This window comes from Arachis stenosperma, chromosome 3 (assembly GCF_014773155.1).
Source record: "Arachis stenosperma cultivar V10309 chromosome 3, arast.V10309.gnm1.PFL2, whole genome shotgun sequence".
NCBI lineage: Eukaryota > Viridiplantae > Streptophyta > Magnoliopsida > Fabales > Fabaceae > Arachis > Arachis stenosperma.
The window spans coordinates 45,790,358-45,807,487 of record NC_080379.1 but is presented as its reverse complement, the minus strand read 5'-3'; the positions used below and the strand labels follow the sequence as shown (position 1 = coordinate 45,807,487).

The 17,130-nt window shown below is 39.9% G+C and overlaps 1 non-coding gene across 1 annotated transcript; it reads left to right on the top strand.

Moving 5' to 3' along the window:
* The first annotated feature begins 5,864 nt into the window (after positions 1 to 5,864).
* On the top strand, positions 5,865 to 5,972 carry LOC130971134 (small nucleolar RNA R71). Its single transcript, XR_009082366.1, has one exon. It is a non-coding gene; the product is annotated as a small nucleolar RNA R71 (small nucleolar RNA).
* Positions 5,973 to 17,130: the final 11,158 nt, after the last annotated feature.

Here is a 17,130-nt window from a genome sequence, read left to right as displayed (position 1 = left end):
GAAGTCAAAGTATTGCCACCACATCAAAATAATTAATCTGTTATAAAATTCAAAATTCATGCAATTCTTCTCTTTTTCATTTAAGAACATTTTTCATTTAAGAAAGGTGATGGATTCATAGGACATTCATAACTTTAAGGCATAGACACTAAGACACTAATGATCATAAGACACAAACATAGATAAACATAAGCATAAAATTCGAAAAACAGGAAAATAAAGAACAAGGAAATTAAAGAACGGGTCCACCTTAGTGATGGCGGCTTGTTCTTCCTCTTGAAGATCTTATGGAGTGTTTGAGCTCCTCAATGTCTCTTCCTTGCCTTTGTTGCTCCTCTCTCATGATTCTTTGATCTTCTCTAATTTCATGGAGGAGGATGGAATGTTCTTGGTGCTCCACCCTTAGTTGTCCCATGTTGGAACTCAATTCTCCTATGGAGGTGTTGATTTGCTCCCAATAGTTTTGTGGAGGAAAGTGCATCCCTTGAGGTATCTCAGGGATTTCATGATGAGGAATTTCCTCATGCTCATGTCTATGAGTGGGATCTCCTGTTTGCATTGAGCTCCTTCCACACAGATATCCATGAGGACTTGGTCCAATCTTTGATTAAAGTTGACCTTTTTTTGAGTTTGAAAAGGGACCTCGGGGATCACCTTCTTCATGGCCACAACTTCATAGAAGTGGTCTTGATGCACCCTTGAGATGAATCTCTCCATCTCCCATAACTCGGAGGTGGAAGCTTTTGCCTTCTCTTTCCTCTTTCTAGAGGTTTCTCCGGCCTTAGATGCCATAAATGGTTATAGAAAAATAAAAAGCAACGCTTTTACCACACCAAACCTAGAAGGTTTGCTCGTCCTCGAGCAAAAGAAGAAAGAAGATAGTAGAAGAAGAAGAAATGGAGGAGATGGAGGTGCCTCTGTGGTTTGGCCAAAGGGAGAGAAGAAGTGTTTAGGTTGTGTGAAAATGAGGTGGTGAAGATGGGTAGGATTTGATAGGTGAGGGGTTTTTGGGGAAGAGGTATTGAGGTGATTGTTGAATGGGTGAAGAAGAGAGAGAGTGGTGGGGTAGGTGGGGATCCTGTGGTGTCCACAGATCTTGAGGTGTCAAGGAAAATTCATCCCTGCACCAAGTGGCGAGCAAAATTGCTCTCTATGCCAATTCTGGCGTTAAACGCCGGGCTGGTGCCCATTTCTGGCGTTTAACGCTAACTTCTTGCCCTTTCCTGGCGTTTAACGCCAGTCTGGTGTCCCTTTCTGGCGTTAAACGCCCAGAATGGTGCCAGACTGGGCGTTAAACGCCCATTTGCTGCCCTTACTGGCGTTTAAACGCCAGCAAGGTTTTCCTCCAGGGTGTGTTATTTTTCTTTCTATTTTTCATTCTGTTTTTGCTTTTTCAATTGATTTTGTGACTTTCTATGATCATCAACCTACAGAAAACATAAAATAACAAAGGAAAATAGATAAATATAACATTGGGTTGCCTCCCAACAAGCGCTTCTTTAATGTCAGTAGCTTGACAGTGGGCTCTCATGGAACCTCACAAATACTCAGAGCAATGTTGGAACCTCCCAACACCAAACTTAGAGTTTGAATGTGGGGGTTCAACACCAAACTTAGAAGTTGGTTGGGGCCTCCCAACACCAAACTTAGAGTTTGACTGTGGGGCCTCTGTTTGACTCTGTTTTGAGAGAAGCTCTTCATGCTTCCTCTCCATGGTAAAAGAGGGATATCCTTGAGCCTTAAACACAAAGGATTCTTCATTCACTTGAATGATCAATTCCCCTCTGTCAACATCAATCACAGCCTTTGTTGTGGCTAGGAAGGGTCTGCCAAGGATGATGGATTCATCCATGCACTTCCCAGTCTCTAGGACTATGAAATCAGCAGGGATGTAATGGTCTTCAACTTTTACCAGAACATCCTCTACAAGTCCATAAGCTTGTTTTCTTGAATTGTCTGCCATCTCTAGTGAGATTCTTGCAGCTTGTACCTCAAAGATCCCTAGCTTCTTCATTACAGAGAGAGGCATGAGGTTTATACTTGACCCTAAGTCACACAGAGCCTTCTTAAAGGTCATGGTGCCTATGGTACAAGGTATTGAGAACCTCCCAGGGTCCTGTCTCTTTTGAGGTAATCTCTGCCTAGTCAAGTCATCCAGTTCTTTGGTGAGCAAAGGGGGTTCATCCTCCCAAGTCTCATTACCAAATAACTTGTCATTTAGCTTCATGATTTCTCCAAGGTACTTAGCAACTTGCTCTTTGATACGCGAAAATTAAGATTCACTTACACCGGCAAGTATACCGGGTCGTAGCAAGTAATAAAACTCACTAAGAGTGAGGTCGATCCCACGGAGATTGGTAGATTAAGCAACATTAGTTAAATGGTATATTTAGTCAAGCAAACATGGTTTTGATTTCATGAGATTTGATTCTTGAATGTAATTGCAAATAGTTAAAGATAAATTGCAAGAAAGTAAAGATTGCAGAAATTTAAAGTGTAGAAATTAAATAACAGAATGATAAATTGCAAGGATGTAGAAGGGAGTTGGGTGATGGGTAATCAAAATAACTAAAGAACAAAAGAGATGAGAATTAATGATGGAGAGATCATTAGAGATCAGAGATGTAAATTGTCATGAATTGACTTTGCTCATCTCCTTCTCAATCATGGGTATAGATCCATGGCGGATTGTGAATAATTGAATCCCATTCTCTTGGCAATTCAATTTCTCTCAACACAATCAATTGCCACTCTCGTGATCTAATTGGTCATGAGAAGAGGTGAAGTTTAATTTTTAATCCAAAGCCACACAACTTCCAGAATCTCAACTAAGGGAGGTTACATCTCACATACTAACCCAAAGTATATTAATCAAAGAAATCATGAAAGGATAACTCTAAACTGAATTATATGGATTCTTTCTCAAGTTCACCAAACAATTCATGTAGATTCAATCCTTCTCTCGAATGTAATTGAATCTATGAAGAACAAGAGTTTCCTCTTAGATGAACCACTTGAATTGAGAAGGAAAAGAATAATTGTCAACCCATTCAAATAAACAGAGCTCCTCACCCTAATGAAGATGGGGTTTAGTGAATCATAGCTCTAAATTCAACAACAATTATAAAAGTAGACATTAAAAAGTGAGTAGTAAAAAAAATGAAGAATGAAGAAGAAGAAGTTCTTAGAAAACTAAAATTCCAAATTGCTTCCGAAAGTAACTTTTACAAAATCTATCTAAAAGTTTCTAAAAGAAAACTAAAAAGTGTAAAAAATAAAAATCTAAGTGTGAAAAGTTCAGAAGCCCCCCTCTTAAGTACAAAACTCTACTCTATTTATAATACTCCTAAAACTCATTTGGAGGTCTTCAATTGGATTAGCAATGTGGGCTTTTCCCTTGTTAAGTTCCTGGTCCAATGAAGGAAGAATTCCCCTTTGAAATTGGTGAAGAGAACAAGAGCAATTTCTCATCAATTCTGGCCCATCTGGGCGTTGTTGCCAAAAATGCCAGCTTATAGCACGTTGGCAACGTGCAGGGAATTTCTTGGGCACCAGGCTTGGTGCTTGGGCGTTGCCAGCCCAAGTTGTTGCTAAACACTTGGCCTTTTCTGAATTCAGTTTTTAGTACCCAAAGTTGCCTCTTGTTTGAGCTTCAATTTTGTGCTTCATCATAGACTATTATACATGGTTGGAAAGCTCTGAATGTCAGCTTTCCAACGCAACTGAAAGCATCTCAATTGGATCTCTGTAGCTCAAGCTATGTTCCATTGAAGAAGACATGGTCAGGCTGTCTGGGCGTTTTTGGTGAACACGCCCGTGACAACGCCCGTGATTTCTGAGGCTCTAAATGAAGCTGGCTTTTGAACCTTCAAATGAACTCCAATACCTCACTATGATATATGGTTGGAAAGCTCTTGGTGTCTACTTTCCAATTCTACTAAATTCACCTCATTTGGAGTTTTCTAGCTCAAGATACAAGCCTTTGAAGAGGGCAATGTTGAGCTGCCTGGGCATTGTTGCCCAAGTTGCTGGCAAACACGCCAGCAACAACTCCAGGCTCTCTTCTTTTTCTTTCTTGGGCGTTGTTGCCCACGTTGCTGGCAAACATGTCAGTGGCAATGCTAGGCTCTTGGAAACTTGGCTTGATGGGTGTTGTTGCCCACGTTATTGGCAAACACGCCAGAGACAACGCCCATCTTCTGCTCCAACTTCATTTCCTTGTTTTTGGGGCTTAAAGTTCTCTCTGATTTGAGCTTCCATTTCATGCCACATTATGGACTATTGTATGTCGTTGGAAAGCTCTAGATGTCAGCTTCTCAACACAATTGGAAGCATGTCAATTGGATCTCTGTGGTTCAAGTTATTCATCCTTGAAAAGGGGGAGGTCAAGCTGCCAACTCTGCTGAACACACACTAGCACGTTGGCAACTTGGTTTCCAAGTTGCCAACGTGTTGTTCTTCCCTGGCAGCACCAAATGGGCGTTGGCAACTTGGTTTCCAAGTTGCCAACGTGCTGTTTGCTCCTGGTTGCACAAAATGGGCGTTGCCAACTTGGTTTCCAAGTTGCCAACTTGCTATTCCTCCTTGTTCCAAGCTTTTCTTGCTCCATTATCTTCTTGCTTCATCACCTAACATAAACCAAAGAATTTTCCTCAAAGTTTTGCCATCTTATGCAATAATTTTCAAGGGAATCATTCACATCAACTTGTTTATAAACTTCTTGAATCATTTGCATAGATTATGCCAGATTTTACTTAGTTCTTGGTTCATGAATGCATGGAGGAAAAACTCACAAAATTGCTCATTTATTTCAAAGAAAGTGAATGAAACTAAGCCAAAACTAACTAAACTAACTAGTTAAAATGGCAAATATGCGAACGCATCACTCTTCAGTGACATCTTCATCCTCTTCAGAGGAAGAATATTCATCAGAGCTCATGAATGGCAAAAGTAAATCCAATGGAATCTCTATGGTCTCATTATGAGCCTCAGATTCCCATGGTTCCTTATTAGGGAACTCATTGGAGGCCAGTGGACATCCATTGAGGTCTTCCTCAGTGGCGTTCACTGCCTCTTCCTCCTCTCGAAGTTCGGCTGTGGGTCATGTTAATGGCCTTACATTCTCCTTTTGGATTCTCTTATGTATTGCTTGGAAGAGTACTAGGAGGGAGTTCAGTAATTTTCTTGCTCAGCTGACCCACTTGTGCCTCCAAATTCCTAATGGAGGACCTTGTTTCAGTCATAAAACTTTGAGTGGTTTTGATTAGATCAGAGACCATGGTTGCTAAGTCAGAGTGGCTCTGCTTAGAATTTTCTGTCTGTTGCTGAGAAGATGATGGAAAAGGCTTGCCATTTCTAAACCTGTTTCTTCCACCATTATTGTTGTTGAAACCTTGTTGAGGTCTCTGTTGATCCTTCCATGAGAGATTTGGATGATTTCTCCATGAAGGATTATAGGTGTTTCCATAGGGTTCTCCCATGTAATTCACCTCTTTCATTGATGGGTTCTCAGGATCATAAGCTTCTTCTTCAGATGAAGCATCCTTAGTACTGCCTGGTGCAGCTTGCATTCCAGATAGACTTTGAGAAATCAAATTGACTTGCTAAGTCAATATTTTGTTCTGAGCCAGTATGGCATTCAGAGTATCAATCTTAAGAACTCCTTTCTTCTGATTCGTCCCATTGTTCACAGGATTCCTTTCAGAAGTGTACATGAATTGGTTATTTGTAACCATTTCAATGAGTTCTTGAGCTTCTGCAGGCGTCTTCTTCAGATGAAGAGATCCTCCAGCAGAGCTATCCAATGACATCTTGGACAGTTCAGACAGACCATCATAGAAGATACCTATGATGCTCCATTCAGAAAGCATGTCAGAAGGACACTTTCTGATCAATTGTTTGTATCTTTCCCAAGCTTCATAGAGGGATTCACCTTCCTTCTGTTTGAATATTTGGACTTTCACTCTAAGCTTACTCAATTTTTGAGGTGGAAAGAACTTTGCCAAGAAGGCATTGACTAGCTTTTCCCAAGAGTTCAGGCTTTCTTTAGGTTGTGAGTCCAACCATATCCTAGCTCTGTCTCTTACAGCAAAAGGGAATAGCATAAGTCTGTAGACCTCAGGGTCAACCCCATTAGTCTTGATGATGAGCGGATAATTTATACGCTTTTTGGCATTGTTTTTAGGTAGTTTTTAGTAAGTTCAAGCTACTTTTAGGGATGTTTTCATTAGTTTTTATGTTAAATTCACATTTCTGGACTTTACTATGAGTTTGTGTGTTTTTCTGTGATTTCAGGTAAATTCTGACTGAAATTGAGGGATTTGAGCAAAACTCTGAAAAAGGCTGACAAAAGGACTGCTGATGCTGTTGGATTCTGACCTCCCTGCACTCGAAATGGATTTTCTGGAGCTACAGAACTTCAAATGGCGCGCTCTCAACGGCGTTGGAAAGTAGACATCCAGGGCTTTCCAGCAATATATAATAGTCCATACTTTATTCGAAGAATGACGACGTAACTTGGCGTTGAACGCCAAGTACATGCTGCTGTCTGGAGTTAAACGCCAGAAAAACGTCATGATCCGGAGTTGAACGCCCAAAACACGTCATAACTCGAAGTTCAACTCCAAGAAATGCCTCAGCTCGTGAATTGATCAAGCTCAGCCCAAGCACACACCAAGTGGGCCCAGGAAGTGAATTTATGCATCAATTACTTACTCATGTAAACCCTAGGAGCTAGTCTAGTATATATAGGACATTTATCTATTGTATTAGACATCTTTGGTCTCAGTTTTATTTTATTCTTCATCTTAGGAGATCATTGATCACGTTTTGGGGGGCTGGCCATTCGGCCATGCCTGAACCCTTTGCTTATGTATTTTCAACGGTGGAGTTTCTGCACACCATAGATTAAGGGTGTGGAGCTCTGCTGTACCTCAAGTATTAATGAAATTCTATCTTCTTTTATTCAAATGCTATCTTAGTTTTATTCCAAGATATTCATTCGTACCCAAGAACATGATGAATGTGATGAGTTAGATAACCCTCATTATCATTCTCACTTATGAACGCGCGTGATTGACAACCACTTCCGTTCTACATGCAACCGAGCTTGAATGTGTATCTCTTAGATTCCCCAACAGAATCTTCGTGGTATAAGCTAGATAGATGGCGGCATTTATGAGGATCCGGAAAGTCCAACCTTGTCTGTGGTGTTCCGAGTAGGATCCTGGAAATCCGGAAAGTCTAACCTTGTCTGTGGTATTCCGAGTAGGATTCCGGTAATGAATGACTGTGACGTGCTTCAAACTTGCAACCTGCTGGGCGTTAGTGACAGACGCAAAAGAATCAAGGGATTCTATTCCAGTAGGAGCGGGAACCAACCAGTGATTAGCCGTACTGTGACAGAGTGCGTGAGCATTAGTTTTCACTGCGAGGATGGGATGTAGCCATCAACCATGGGTGATGCCTCCAGACTGATTAGCTGTGCGAGTGACAGCCGCATAGGATATTTTCCCGAGAGGATTGAAAGTAGCCACAGCTGATGGTGAACCCCTATACAAAGCTTGCCATGGAAAGGAGTAAGAAGGATTGAGTAGAAGCAGTAGGAGAGCAGGCGTCCTTGAGTCATACAGCATCTCCATTCGCTTGTCTGAAATTCCTACCAATGAATCTACATAAGTATTCTATCCCTTTTATTATTTCCTTTTATTATATATTTTCGAAACCCATAACTTTTTAATCTGCCTAACTGAGATCTACAAGGTGACCATAGCTTGCTTCATACCAACAATCTCTGTGGGATCGACCCTTACTCACGTAAGGTTTATTACTTGGACGACCCAGTACACTTGCTGGTCAGTTGAACGGAGTTGTGTCCACTCGTGCCAAAAATCCTAAGTTCCACAATTCTACAGTAAATGCAAATCAAATAACAGTGATCAAAATTTCGTCCACCACTTGACAGTGTCACAGATTTGCAAGAATTCAGCTAAAAACTGATGAGGATCTTCCAATGGAAGTCCATGGAACTTGCAATTCTGTTGCATTAGAGAAACTAATTGAGGCTTAAGCTCAAAGTTGTTTGCTCCAATGGCAGGGATAGAGATTCTTCTTCCATAGAAGTCAGGAGTAGGTGCAGTAAAGTCACCCAACACCTTCCTTGCATTGTTGGCATTGTTGTTGTTTTCGGCTGCCATGGGTTCTTCTTCTTTGAAGATTTCTGTTAGGTCCTCTACAGAGAGTTGTGCCTTAGCTTCTCTTAGCTTTTGCTTCAAGGTCCTTTCAGGTTCAGGATCAGCCTCAACAAGAATGCTTTTGTCTTTGCTCCTGCTCATATGAAAGAGAAGAGAACAAGAAAATATGGAATCCTCTATGTCACAGTATAGAGATTCCTTGAGGTGTCAGAGCAAAAGAAAAATAGAAGGAAGATGTAGAAAATTCGAACTTATCAAGGAAGGATGGAGTTCGAATTGTGCATTGAGGAGTAGTGTTAGTCCATAAATAGAAGGATGTGAGAAGAGGGGGAGAAATTTTTGAAAATAAATTAAAAACATTTTAAAAAAATTTTGAAAAAATACTAATTGATTTTCGAAAACTTAAGAGTGGAAAAAGAAATCAAGTGATTTTTGAAAAAGATTTTGAAATTAGAAATCAAAAAGATATGATTGAAAACTATTTTGAAAAAGATGTGATTAAGAAGATATGATCAAAAAGTTATAGTTTTAAAAAGATGTGATTGAGAAGATATGATTTGAAAAACAATTTAAAAAAATTTTATTTTTAAAATTAATGACTTGGCTAACAAGAAAAGATATGATTCAGACATTAAACCTTTCTCAACAGAAAAGGCAACATACTTGAAATGTTGAATCAAATCATTAATTGTTAGCAAGTATTTTTGAAAATGGAAAGAAATTGATTTTTAAAATATATGATTGAAAAGATATGATTTGGAAAAGATTTGATTTTGAAAAATTTTGAAAACTTGAAAAAAAAATTTGAATTAAAAACAGAATCTTCCCTCTTGTGCCATCCTGGCGTTAAACGCCAGAATGGTATACATTCTGGCATTTAACGCCCAAAATGCTACCCTTTTGGGCGTTAAACGCCCAGCCAGGTACCCTTGCTGGCATTTAAACGCCAGTTTTCCTTCCTCACTGGGCGTTTTGAACGCCCAGCCTTTTTCTGTGTAATTCCTCTGCTGTATGTTCTGAATCTACAATTCTCTGTATTATTGACTTGAAAAGACACAAATTAAAAATTTTTTGGATTTTTAATAATGAGGAATAATCAAAATGAAACTAAGATCAAATAAACAATGCATGCAAGACACCAAACTTAGAAGTTTGTATACTATTGACACTAACAAAATGAGAATGCATATGAGAAACAACAAAACACACAAGACAAGAGAATTTAAAGATCAGAACAAGGAAATCATCAAGAACAACTTGAAGATTAATGAAGACACATGAATGAATTTAATGCAAGAAGAATAGAAACATGCAATTGACACCAAACTTAAAATTAGACACTAGACTCAACAAGAAACATAAAATATTTTTGGTTTTTATGATTTTGTAATTTTTTTGGATTTTTCGAAAATTAAGTGGAACAGAAAATAAAGATATCAAAATTCTTAATGAGAATTCCAGGAATCATGCAATGTTAGTCTAAAGCTTCAGTCTAAAGAAATTAGACATGGCTAGCCAAGCTTCAGCAGGACATTACATTCAAGAGCTAAATTGATGGGAATCAATCAGCTTTGGTGATGATAAGAACATCACCTTGAAACACTAGAATTCATTCTTAAGAACTCTGAAAAAAATACCTAAGCTAAGCAACAAGATGAACCGTCAGTTGTCCAAACTCAACAATCCCCGGCAACGGCGCCAAAAACTTGGTGCACGAAATTGTGATCTCTACTTTTCACAACTCAAACAATCCCCGATAATAGCTCCAAAAACTTGGTGCTCAATACCGTGGTCACAACTTCGCACAACTAACCAGCAAGTGCACTGGGTCGTCCAAGTAATAAACCTTACGCGAGTAAGGGTCGATCCCACGGAGATTGTTGGTATGAAGCAAGCTATGGTCACCTTATAAATCTCAGTCAGGCAGATTCAAATGGTTATGGATGATTTATCAATAAAACATAAAATAAGGATAGAGATACTCATGCAATTCATTGGTGAGAATTTCAGATAAGCGTATGGAGATGCTTTGTCCCTTCCGTCTCTCTGCTTTCCTACTGTCTTCATCCAATCCTTCTTACTCCTTTCCATGGCAAGCTGTATGTTGGGCATCACCATTGTTAGTGGCTATAGTCCCGTCCTCTCAGTGAAAATGTTCAACGCGCTCTGTCACAGCACGGCTAATCATCTGTCGGTTCTCAATCAGGTTGGAATAGAATCCATTGATTCTTTTGCGTCTGTCACTAATGCCCAGCCTTCAGGAGTTTGAAGCTCATCACAGTCATTCAATCATTGAATCCTACTCAGAATACCATAGACAAGGTTTAGACCTTCCGGATTCTCTTGAATGCCGCCATCAATTCAAGCCTTGTTTGCTTGTAGAACGGGAGTGGTTGTCAGGCACGCGTTCATAAGTGAGAATGATGATGAGTGTCACATAATCATCACATTCATCAAGTTCTTGAGTGCGAATGAATATCTTGGAATAAGAATAAGCTGAATTGAATAGAAGAACAATAGTAATTGCATTAATACTCGAGGTATAGCAGAGCTCCACACCTTAATCTATGGTGTGTAGAAACTCCACCGTTGAAAATACATAAGAACAAGGTCTAGGCATGGCCGTGAGGCCAACCCCCAAAACGTGATCAAAAGATTCAAAGATCTAAAGATGATCAAAGATCCAAAGATCAAAATACAATAGCAAAAGGTCCTATTTGTAGAGAACTAGTAGCCTAGGGTTTACAGAAATGAGTAAATGACATAAAAATCCACTTCCGGGGCCACTTGGTGTGTGATGAGCGGATAATTTGTACGCTTTTTGGCATTGTTTTTAGTATGTTTTTGGTAGTTTTAGTTGAGTTCTTAGTATATTTTTATTAGTTTTTAGTTAAAATTCACTTTTCTGGACTTTACTATGAGTTTGTGTGTTTTTCTGTGATTTCAGGTATTTTCTGGCTGAAATTGAGGGACCTGAGCAAAAATCTGATTCAGAGACTGAAAAGGACTGCAGATGCTGTTGGATTCTGACCTCCCTGCACTCGAAGTGGATTTTCTGGAGCTACAGAAGCCCAATTGGCGCGCTCTCAACGGCGTTGGAAAGTAGACATCCTGGGCTTTCCAGCAATATATGATAGTCCATACTTTGCCCAAGATTTGATGGCCCAAACCGGCGTTCAAAGTCACCTCAAGGAATCCCAGCGTTAAACGCTGGAACTGGCACCCAAATGGGAGTTAAACGCCCAAACTGGCACCAAAGCTGGCGTTTAACTCCAAGAAGAGTCTCTACACGAAATTGCTTCATTGCTCAGCCTAAGCACACACCAAGTGGGCCCGGAAGAGGATTTTTATGTCATTTACTCATTTCTGTACACCCTAGGCTACTAGTTTCTTATAAGTAGGACCTTTTACTATTGTATAGAGATCTTTTGATCACTTTTAGATCTCTAGATCATCTTCGGACATCTAGTTCTTAGATCAGATCTTGGTTCTTCTGGTTCCCTCTCTGGGGCCGAAACCAATGATCACTTTTGTTCTTATGTATTTTCAACGGTGGAGTTTCTACACACCATAGATTAAGGTGTGGAGCTCTGCTGTACCTCGAGTATTAATGCAATTACTATTGTTCTTCCATTCAATTCCGCTTGTTCTTGTTCCAAGATATCACTTGTTCTTCAACTTGATGAAGGTGATGATTGACGCCCATCACCATTCTCACCCATGAACAAAGTGACTGACAACCACTCTTGTTCTACAAGCATTTGAGGCTTAGTGAATATCTCTTGGATTCTTTAATCGGAATCTTCGTGGTATAGGCAGGACCTGATGGCGGCATTCAAGAGAATCCGGAAGGTCTAAACCTTGTCTGTGGTATTCTGAGTAGGATTCAATGATTGAATGACTGTGACGTGCTTCAAACCTGTAACCTACTGGGCGTTAGTGACAGACGCAAAAGAGTGATTTTATTCCGGTAGGGGAGGGAACCACACCGGTGATTGGCAGCACTGTGACAGAGTGTGTGCATTAGCTTTCACTGCGAGGATGGGAGGTAGCTGCTGACAACAGTGAAACCCTACACGAGCTTGCCATGGAAAGGAGTAAGAAGGGCTGGATGAAGGCAGTAGGAAAGCAGAGAGACGGAAGGGAAGGCATCTTCATGCGCTTATCTGAAGTTCCTACCAATGAATTACATAAGTATCACTATCTTTACCTTTGTGTTATTTTCGTTCATCACCATATACATTTGAGTCTGCCTGACTGAGATTTACAAGATGACCATAGCTTACTTCATACCACCAATCTCCGTGGGATCGACCCTTACTCGCGTAAGGTTTATTACTTGGACGACCCAGTGCACTTGCTGGTTAGTTGTGCGAAGTTGTAGTGATCACAATTTCGTGCACCAAGTTTTTGGCGCCGTTGCCGGGGATTATGAGAGTTGTGAAAAAGTATAGTTCACAATTTCGCGCACCAAGTTTTTGGCGCCGTTGCCGGGGATTGTTCGAGTATGGACAACTGACGGTTCATCTTGTTGCTTAGATTAGGCATTTATTTTTCTTCAGAGTTCTTAAGAATGAATTCTAGTGTTTCAAGGTGATGTTCTTATCATCACCAAAGCTGATTGATCATCATCAATTTAGCTCTTGAATGCAATGTCTTGCTGAAGCTTAGCTAGCTATGTCTAATTCCTTTAGACTAAAGCTTTAGACTAACATTGCATGATTCCTGGAATTCTCACTAAGAATTTTGATACCTTTATTTTCCTTTTCACTTAATTTTCGAAAAAAAAAACACAAAAAAAATTAGAAAATCATAAAAACCAAAAATATATCTTGCTTGAGTCTAGTGTCTCATCTTAAGTTTGGTGTCAATTGCATGCATTCATTCATGTATCTTAAAGATCTTCAAGTAATTCTTGATGATTTCTTACTCTGATCTTTGAATTCTCTTGACTTGAGTGTTTATGTGTCTCATATGCATTTTTATTAGTGTCAGTAGTATACAAACTGCTAAGTTTGGTGTCTTGCATGCATTGTTATTTGATTCTTGTTGCATTCTGATTATTAAAAATCCAAAAATATTTTTAATTTGTGTCTTTTCAAGTCAATAATACAGAGAATTGAAGATTCAGAACATACTGCAGAGGAATTATACAGAAAAAGCTGGGCATTCGAAAATGCCCAGTGAAGAAGGCAGACTGGCGTTTAAACGCCAGCCAGGGTACCTGGTTGGGCGTTTAACGCCCAAAAAGGGTGCATTTTGGGCGTTAAACGCCAGAATGGATACCATTCTGGGCGTTTAACGCCAGGATGGTGCTAGGGGGAAGATTTTGTTTTCAAATCAATTTTTTCAAGTTTTTCAAAATCAAATCTTTTTCAAATCATATCTTTTCAATCAAATGTTTTCAAAATCAATTTCTTTCCTTTTTCAAAGATACTTACTAACAATTAATGATTTGATTGAACATTTTTTGCCTTTTCTGTTGAGGAAGGTTTTATGTTTGAATCATATCTTTTCTTGTTAGGCAAGTCATTAATTTTTAAAATCATATCTTTTTAAAATTGTTTTCAAATCTTTTTTTTAAAATTGTTTTCAAATCATATCTTTTTAAAATTGTTTTCAAATCATATCTTTTTAATCACATCTTTTTCAAAATGGTTTTCAATCAAATCTTTTTGATTTCTAATTTCAAAATCTTTTTCAAAAATCACTTGATTTCTTTTTCACTCTTATTTTCGAAAATCAATTAAGTGTTTTTCAAAATGTTTTCAAAATCTTTTACTTAATTTTCGAAAATTACTTCCCTTCTTCTCACATCCTCCTACTTTTGGACTAACACTATCCCTTAATGCAAAATTCGAACTCCATCTTCTTTGATGAGTTCGAATTTTCTACTTCTGTCTTCTACTTTTCTTTTCCTCTGACACCTCAAGGAATCTCTATACTGTGACATAGAGGATTCCATATTTTCTTGTTCTCTTCTCTTTCATATGCAGGAGCAGAGACAAAGGCATTCTTGTTGAAGCTGATCCTGAACCTGAAAGGACCTTGAAGAGAAAGCTAAGAGAAGCCAAAGCACAACTCTCTTTAAAGGACCTGACCGAATTCTTCAAAGAAGAAGAACACATGGCAGCCGAAAACAACAACAATGCCAACAATGCAAGGAAGGTGCTGGGTGACTTTACTGCACCTACTCCCGACTTCTATGGGAGAAGCATCTCTATCCCTGCCATTGGAGCAAACAACTTTGAGCTTAAACCTCAATTAGTTTCTCTAATGCAACAGAATTGCAAGTTCCATGGACTTCCAATAGAAGATCCTCATCAGTTCTTAACTGAATTCTTGCAAATCTGTGACACAGTCAAGACTAATGGGATAGACCCTGAGGTCTATAGACTGATGCTATTCCCTTTTGCTGTAAGAGACAGAGCTAGAATATGGTTGGACTCTCAACCTAAAGAAAGCCTGGACTCTTGGGAAAAGCTAGTCAATGCCTTCTTGGCAAAGTTCTTTCCACCACAAAGATGGAGTAAGCTTAGAGTGGAATCCCTCTATGAAGCTTGGGAAAGATACAAACGATTGATCAGAAAATGTCCCTCAGACATGCTTTCTGAATGGAGCATCATAGGTATTTTCTATGATGGTCTCTCTGAACTATCTAAGATGTCCTTGGATAGCTCTGCTGGAGGATCTCTTCATCTGAAGAAGACACCTACAGAGGCTCAAGAACTGATTGAAATGGTTGCAAATAACCAATTCATGTACACTTCTGAAAGGAATCCTGTGAACAATGGGACTAGTCAGAAGAAAGGAGTTCTTGAGATTGACACTCTGAACGCCATTTTGGCTCAGAACAAGATATTGACTCAACAAGTCAATTTGATTTCTCAAAGTCTGTCTGGAATGCAAAATGCACCAAGCAGTACTAAGGATGCTTCATCTAAGGAAGAAGCTTATGATCCTGAGAACCCTTCAATGGAAGAGATGAATTACCTAGGAGAACCCTATGGTAACACCTATAATTCTTCATGGAGAAATCACCCAAATTTCTCATGGAAGAATCAAGAGAGACCTCAACAAGGTTTCAACAATAATGGTGGAAGAAACAGGCTTAGCAATGGCAAGCCTTTTCCATCATCTTCTCAGCAACAGACAGAGAGTTCTAAGCAGAGCACTTCTGACTTAGCAACAATGGTCTCTGATCTAATAAAGACCACTCAAAGTTTCATGAATGAAACAAGGTCCTCCATTAGGAATTTGGAAGGACAAGTGGGTCAGCTGAGTAAGAAAGTTACTGAACTCCCTCCTAGTACTCTCTCAAGTAATACAGAAGAAAATCCAAAAGGAGAGTGCAAAGCCATAACCATGGCCGAATATGGAGAGGAAAGAGAGGAGGTGGACGCCACTGAGGAAGACCTCAATGGGCGTGCACCAATCTCCTCTGAGTTCCTCAATGAGGAACCATGGGAATCTGAGGCTCAAGATGAGACCATAGAGATTCCATTGGACTTACTTCTGCCATTCATGAGCTCTGATGAGTATTCTTCCTCTGAAGAGGATGAGTATGTCACTGAAGAGCAAGTTGCTAAATACCTTGGAGCAATCATGAAGCTAAATGACAAGTTATTTGGAAATGAGACTTGGGAGGATGAACCACCTTTGCTCACCAGAGAACTGGATGACTTGTCTAGGCAGAAACTGCCTCAAAAGAGGCAGGATCCTGGGAAGTTTTTTATACCTTGTACCATAGGCACCATGACCTTCAAGAAGGCCTTGTGTGACTTAGGGTCAAGTGTAAACCTCATGCCCCTCTCTGTAATGGAGAAATTAGGGATCTTTGAGGTGCAAGCTGCAAGAATCTCATTAGAGATGGCAGACAACTCAAGAAAACAAGCTCATGGACTTGTAGAGAATGTTTTGGTGAAGATTGAAGACCATTACATCCCTACTGATTTCATAGTCCTAGAGACTGGGAAATGCATGGATGAATCCATCATCCTTGGCAGACCCTTCCTAGCAACAGCAAAGGCTGTGATTGATGTTGATAGAGGTGAACTGATCATTCAAGTGAATGAAAAATCCTTGGTGTTTAAGGCTCAAGGATATCCCTCTGTCACCATGGAGAGGAAGCTTGAAGAGCTTCTCTCAAATCAGAGACAAACAGAGCCCCCACAGTCAAACTCTAAGTTTGGTGTTGGGAGGCCACAACCAAACTCTAAGTTTGGTGTTGAACCCCCACATTCAAACTCTAAGTTTGGTGTTGGGAGGTTCCAACATTGCTCTGATCATTTGTGAGGCTCCATGAGAGCCCTCTGTCAAGCTACTGACATTAAAGAAGCGCTTGTTGGGAGGCAACCCAATGATTATATTTTATATATTTTCTTTTGTTATTTTATGTTTTTTGTAGGTTGATGATCATGAGAAGTCACAAAATCAATTGAAAAAGCAAAAACAGAATGAAAAATAGGAAGAAAAACAGCACACCCTGGAGGAAGAAGCTGCTGGCGTTCAAACGCCAGTAAGCCTAGCAGTTGGGCGTTTAACGCCCAGTCTGGCACCATTCTGGGCGTTTAACGCCAGAAAGGGGCACCAGACTGGCGTTAAACGCCAGGAAAGGGCAAGAACCTGGCGTTAAACGCCAGGAATGGGCACCAGCCCGGCGTTTAACGCCAGAAATGGCTCAAAACGTGATTTTGAGCAACATTTGGTGCAGGGATGACTTTTCCTTGACACCTAAGGATCTGTGGACCCCACAGGATCCCCACAAACCCCTCACCTATCAAATCCCATCTTCCTCTTCACCACTGACCTCCATAAAACCCCACTTACCTCACCATCCAAATTCAAACCACTACTTCTTCCCCTTTTGGCCGAACCACAAAGCCATCTCCCTCTCCTCCATTTCTTCTTCTTCTACTCTCTTCTTTCTTCTTTTGCT